The following is a 7,048-nucleotide window of genomic DNA, read 5'->3' on the forward strand; positions in this document are numbered from 1 at the left end:
TCGGGTAGAATTCCACCGTGTCCAAGTTTTAGGACCTATATAAACATGTTTAGACACCCATTTGAAGCTTTTTCTTCCTCTCTCTACTCTCTCTCTAACCTCTCTCCTAAATCCAAGTTTAAGGGTCCAAAACTCAAATTTAAGGCCTCAAATCTCTAAGGTACTTTCCCTAGCTTGTTATGTAACCTCCTTAGCCTTCAAATTCGAGTTCAAAGCATGGATTAAGACCACATTCATGAGTTTACGGCCATGGAGCCATCTTGGGCCGTAAACTCATATATAATGGGTTTTGGAGCACAAAAACCCTTCCTAAACATAATTGGACCTTAGATATGGCTAGATGGCTTCATGGAATGGACTTATAACATTTTAGACATGGATTTTGAGTGATTTGAAGGAGTTTATGGCCAAGGCACATGCTTGGGCCGTAAACTCATGTATATGGGGTTTTTAAGCCCTTAAACCCTTCCAAAACACTAATAAGGCTTAGATATGAATTTTAGACTATTGGTTTTAGCTTTGGAACACTTTATACATGATTTTTGGGGGACTTATATGAGTTTACAGCCAAGACTTGTTCTTGGGCCGTAAACTCCATGAAACATGGTGCAAATTCATTTCTAAGGTGTTAGAAAGCCATCCAACACCACCAAAAGCCTTGGAATAAATCATAGGACCAACCAAAAATAGTTTAAGGGCCTTAAACACATTATTTGAAGGATAATTGAGAGTTTACGGCCAATACTTGTGCTTCGGCCGTAAACCCTTCATTTTGGGGTGTAAACTCCTCCAAAGGTGTTAGAAATGCCACTTTAACACCCTAAAGCCATGGAATAATTTTTAGATGCGTTACAAGCAAGTTTTTGGCTTTAAAACATAATGAATCCCTCTCTAGGAGAGTTTACGGCCATGAGGGGGGTCTCATGGGCCGTAAACTCCAAAACCCCCTTCAAATCATCAAGTAAATGCATGTAAGGCTTAGGAATAAATCTAGCAATCACATGTGATTAGTTTGGAATCCAAAAACACAACTTTTCATGGGTTTATAGGAGTTTATGGCCATGAGACCATTCTAGGCTGTAAACTCCCTAAAATGTGTCATTTTGGTGTTTAAAATTTATTCCAAACCCTTAAACCAAACCTAGAAATTGTCCCCCTAAGTGTTTGAGGTCCAAATTGCACCATAAACCACCCACCATGAGTTTACGGCCGTAAACTCATGGGGAATGGGTGTTTAGGCCGTAAACACCATTTAGAAGTTTACTCTTGGGGAGTAAACTCATTTCCTAAGTCCCTTGCATCATTACATGTCCTTAAACGCCACCCGGGTCCCTCCAAACACTTGTATCGGAGTGTTTTCGCGACTAGAAGTAATTGTCCTTATCAAATAATCAATCTAATTCCTAATTAGATACAAATGTGTATCTTTACATTATAATTAGGAACCTCGTGCTTTTGCAAGCCCCAGACCAACATTTAGCATCTGAAATCGCCACATTTCTCGTCTGGTGAGTTCATACCCCTACGCCCTTTTCCGTGTTTTTCAATGTTTTCAGGGGGGGAGGGGAATACAAGCAAATTATAATTGTTTTCAAATCATAATATTGATATGTTTCAAATATATCTGACAAACTTATAAACTCTTTTACTACTTATGTATTATGCTGAGCATAAGGAATGGTTTATCAATTACAACTAAATGTATTTTAGTTAAGGAAATAACCAAACTAATCAAATTATTATGGGAATAATTTGGGGTTCTTTACTGTTCATTTTATCATGTACTGATATCTATATAAAGTTATTAGATAAACTATGTCTGATTCAGTTTATCTCCGTATCATTTTAAATGTATTGTTAGATAGTTTCATTGTATGTATCTATATTCGATGTATTACATTTCATAATCTTCTGTATGTTGATATCGTATGAGAACCCTGTGAATAGTTTAGTACTAGTTTGCGAGATAGTCACTACCCTTTATGGATGATCAGTAAATCCTCCCCGGAAGTGTAACCAGAGTCTCCTGGAGGGAGAGCGAGGAATTTGTGAATAGATCTATTCGGGACTGACAATCCCACACCTTAACTGCTAGCTACAGTTAGGCGGGCACGCCTGGGGTGACAAATTTCTGGATATCGTTTCGACGTCTGACAAACGTCAAGGAGGTCTCGTTGTCGTATTAGCATGGTTACCCGACTCACAACATGTATTAATATAAGTTTATTCACAGTATCGTTTTGACTTTGTTTCGATTCCGTATCTACGTTTTATTTGGTATTTATAACTTGTACGGGATGTTTGCCCCATGATTTTTAACTATATCTTATACAGGATAGTAATCCCATGGTTTTGTATCTATATCTTATACGGGATAGTAATCCCATGGTTTTGTATCTATATCTTGTACGGGATGTTTGCCCCATGGTTTTTAACTATATCTTATACGGGATAGTAATCCCATGGTTTTGAATCTATAACTATTACGGGATAGTAATCCCATGGTTTACACTTATATCTTGTCCGGGATAGTGATCCCATGGTTTTCAATCTATATTTATTTCAGGATAGTAATCCCATGAATTTCAATCTATATCAAGTACGGGATGATAATCCCATGGTTCCCAATCTATATTTTCATATATATATATATATATATATATATATATATATATATATATATATATATATATATATATATATATATATATATCAAATTATCTTGTGTCTAGTCCGGGATGGTAGTCCCATGATCTTAAATCTGTATTTTCATATGTGTCAAACTATCTTATATCTCTTTCGGGATAGTGATCCCAAGATTTTCAATATATAGTTTTGTGTATTAAACTATACTCTGTGTTATTAAATCTTGCATTTAGGAAAATATGGGATTTTCCTGGGGTAAAATACATCACATAATCGAATTGGTAACGAATGATAACTAAACTAACTTTACATAAGAAAATATGGGATTTTCTTAGATAACAAACCTTTTCGGAAAACTAAAGGAAACCGATACATTTTCATAAAACAAAACCGCTTATGAACTCACCAGCTTTATGCTGATTTTCAAACCGCTTGTATTCTCAGGTCCAAGTTAGACAGGTACCCGGCGATATCTTTTGCTGAAGATGGAGTGCTCAGACGACTCGTCTCAACTTTTGTTAATATGATGCATATGTATATCTTGTATAACTTTACTTTTGAAACAAATGTAAACTTTCATATATATGTAATGTAATGGTTGTTTACTGTGATTACTATGTACATTGGATTTGATACACAATGTGGAGTCCACCCCGGAGATGTTTCCGCCTTTGATTTTCTGGGTGTGACAGCACACAACTAGCAGCCTTGACCAATTAAACATTATAACAACCCAAAATTCGTATCATTGCTTGTAACCCTTTTCGTAACTCATTTCTATAATTCGATCGCCGCTTCCAATTTCTTTTCCGATTCCATCATTTAATTAAGTCATTAATGTGTATTTTATATTATGACTTAATGGGTGTCCTAATGCCTTTAGAACTCATTCTAACACCTCATATTAGTGATCGGAACATTTCTAGAATCAACCATATCGAGTTATGGCAACTTGATCGGGTGCGACCAAAAGCCCCGTCTAACGCCGGTATCGAGTTGAATTCCACCGTGTCCCGAACTTGGACATTATTTAAAGGAATCTAAGCTTCCATTTGAAGCTTTTTCCCTCTCTCACAAATCTCTCTCTAACCTCTCTCCTCAAAGAAGATTCAAGGTCCAAAAACATAGAATTAAGGTCCCAAATATTTGAGGTAACTTCCCTAACTTGTTATACAACCCCTCTAGCCTTCAAATTCGAGTTTAAACCATGGATTAGGACCATTATCATGAGTTTATAGCCCTAGAAGAGTCCTAGGTCGTAAACTCATATAAATGGGGTTTTTGAACAACAAAACCCTTCCAAACCACAATTAGACCATAGATATGGCTAGATGACTTAATGGAATGGACTTAGAATGTCTTAAACATGGATTTTGAAGAGTAAACATGAGTTTACTGCCCAAGAGCATGCTTGAGCCGTAAACTCCTCATCCATGGGGAGTAAACTCATTTTCTAGTGTTAAAAAGCCATGTAAACCCACCAATAGCCATGGAATAAATCCTAGAACCAACCAAAATTAGTTTGGGGACCTTAAACACAATGAAATCCTTCCCTTTGAGTGTTTATGGCCATGAATCCACAAGAACAAGTTCCAAGGCCGTAAACTCCTTTACATAGGTCAAATGGTGCCTAAAATTCATCCCAAGGCTTGGAAAAATAGTTTCAATTACATGTGATTAATCTAAGGCCATTAAATCATCAATCTAAGGGGGTATAGGAGCTTACAGCCGTAAAATCCATGTTTAGGGCCGTAAACTCCCTTAAATGGTATTCTTGGTGATTTAATTCCCTCCAAAGCCTTAGATAAATTCATCCCAATCATCCCTCAAGTGTTATTGACCATTTTAGCACCATAAAGCACCCAAACATGAGTTCACGGCCGTGAACTCATGTGTGTATGGTATATGAGGCTGAAAACTCCATAAGTAGTTTACTCTTGAAGAGTAAACTCATTTCCCTAGTCCCATACGTCCGTAAATGTCACTCGGGTCACTCCAAACACTCGTTTTGAAGTGTTTTTGCTCATTGGAGTGTAATATCATATCTAATTGGAGTTTATAAATCTAATTAGATATATTTGTATATCATATCATATTTCATTGGAATCTCACACGTTATCAAGCTCCAAACCGACACTTAGCATCCGAATCGACACGTTTTCTCGTCTGGTGAGTTCATACCCCTACCCTTTTTCAATGGTTTTTAAATGTTTTCAGGGGGGATACAAGCAAAAGTACAAGAATATCTTGTACTTAAATTCATTATTTCATTTAAATGGTTTCATAATTTGCACACTTTTAAGAATTGAAAACCTACTAACAAACTGTTTTAAGTTGCAGAGTTGTTTGTTCAAACGATTTCAATTCTTATTATTATATATTGTTATGTTTTCACAAGTGATTGTTCACACTTATATTAGTAGAGATCATAAAACATTTGTAATGTCCTTAATAAAACACCCTAGGCTCGAGTGTAAAGGACAGACACCATTAGAATGCATAAAACATTTGTAATGTCCTTAATAAAACACCTAGATATGAGTGTAAAGGATTGGCACCATTAGAACTTAGTTAGTCATAGATACTACTTCCCCTAGGCACGAGAAGTAAAGAGTAATCTTAAAGATTGGAGACACGTCCTCTGTAACACTTCCCTTGGCACGAGAGAGTGGAGCTGTAACTAGAATCTCCAGGAGGGAGAACGTGACTTGAGTGTATAGATCTATACGGGACTGACTATCCCACACCTGGCTGCTAGCTACAACCAAACCGAAAGGTTCATGAGTGACGAAAGTCATACAAAGGATATTGACCCTAGCCCGAGTCATATCTAGTCTGTAGTATGGTGAAGGACTCGCAATCAAGATTATGAACACTTTACACTTAATTATTAGTTTTATATATGTGTTAAAACTAATGTACATTTAAGGGTAATCAGAATCGGTAACAATTCATACACACACATTCAGGAAAATATGGGATTTTCTTGGGAATAACATAGAACATAATCAGAATCGGTAACAATTCACACACAAGTTCAGGAAAATATGGGAATTTCATGGGGATAACATTGAACATAATCAGAATCGGTAACAATTCACACCCCCACACACATGTAGGAAAATATAGGATTTTCCTGGGTAACAGTAGTACGTAACCAGAAATGTGTAACAATTTAGATAACTAAATTTTACAATTCACAAGAACAATTATGTTTTCAATGTACATCTTTTACATTACATTTTGGATTTGGTAACCAACTTTTAAGAAAATATGGGATTTTCTTGGATAACCGCTTTTTCATGAAACCAAAGGAACTCGTACATTTTAAGAAAACTAACCGCTTATGAACTCACCAACTTTATGCTGATTTTCAAACCGCTTGTATTCTCAGGTCCGCGTTAGACAGGTACCCGATGATCCATTTTGGCGAAGATGGAGTGCATCGAAGACTCGTCTTACTTTTGTTCATATATACTATGTATTACAATTGTACAACTTTACTTTTGAAACAAATGTAAACTTTTATATATGTAATGTAATGGTTGTCTACTTTGCTTACTATTTGCATTGCATTTGATACTCAACGTGGAGTCTGCCCCGTAAATGTTTCCACCTTTGGTTTTCGGGGTGTGACAGATTGGTATCAGAGCCCTTGTTTATAGTGAATAAAGTATACCAAACCTTACATGGTATAGATCTATAAACATTAAGGGGCCTAAGTGCTCTGAACTAAAGTATCCTTCAAAATATAAGTATTTTCAAAAGTATATAAGTATAGCGAACCGTCGAGATCCATAACTACAAGTAGAACAAAACATACGTAAATGGGTGTTGTGTACTGAGGTTAAACCTGGGCAGTTATGTAGTCGTATCTAGGATCAATATAGCCTGGCCAACTATATTCATTCGAGACACGACCAACATGTGCTAGGGAGTGACTGTGGTATGCAGCATGCCTAAAACTTACCCTGATGCCACAAACATCGATCCAGTGTCGTAATGAATCATGAAATACTATGGGAGTATTTCTATGACAATCCATGGTAGAAATCCTCGTTCATGCATTGTTCTTTTATCATTCCCTTAGCGATAATTTTCTTGCTTTCTTTCCTACTTTATCGCTTATTCGGAATATATCTGCCATATCTCTTCATTCAATTCAGAGGACTTATCATCCTCTCTTTCTTGATCATATTAGATCAAGATGCCTCCAAGAAAGAGACACAACTCCAAGACCAACAACCCTCCACCACCACTTTCTACTCAAATTGACCTCGCAACGCTTGAAACAGCCATTACTGTAGCAGTGACAGCCACCATGTCACAAAGAAACCCCGGTAGTTTAGGAGGTGGTCCCCAGCCCCAGAACCTAGAAGATAGTCAGGGAAACCGAAGAGGG

Source organism: Lactuca saligna, chromosome 5 (assembly GCF_052625555.1).
Source record: "Lactuca saligna cultivar CGN05327 chromosome 5, ASM5262555v1, whole genome shotgun sequence".
In the NCBI taxonomy this organism is placed as follows: domain Eukaryota; kingdom Viridiplantae; phylum Streptophyta; class Magnoliopsida; order Asterales; family Asteraceae; genus Lactuca; species Lactuca saligna.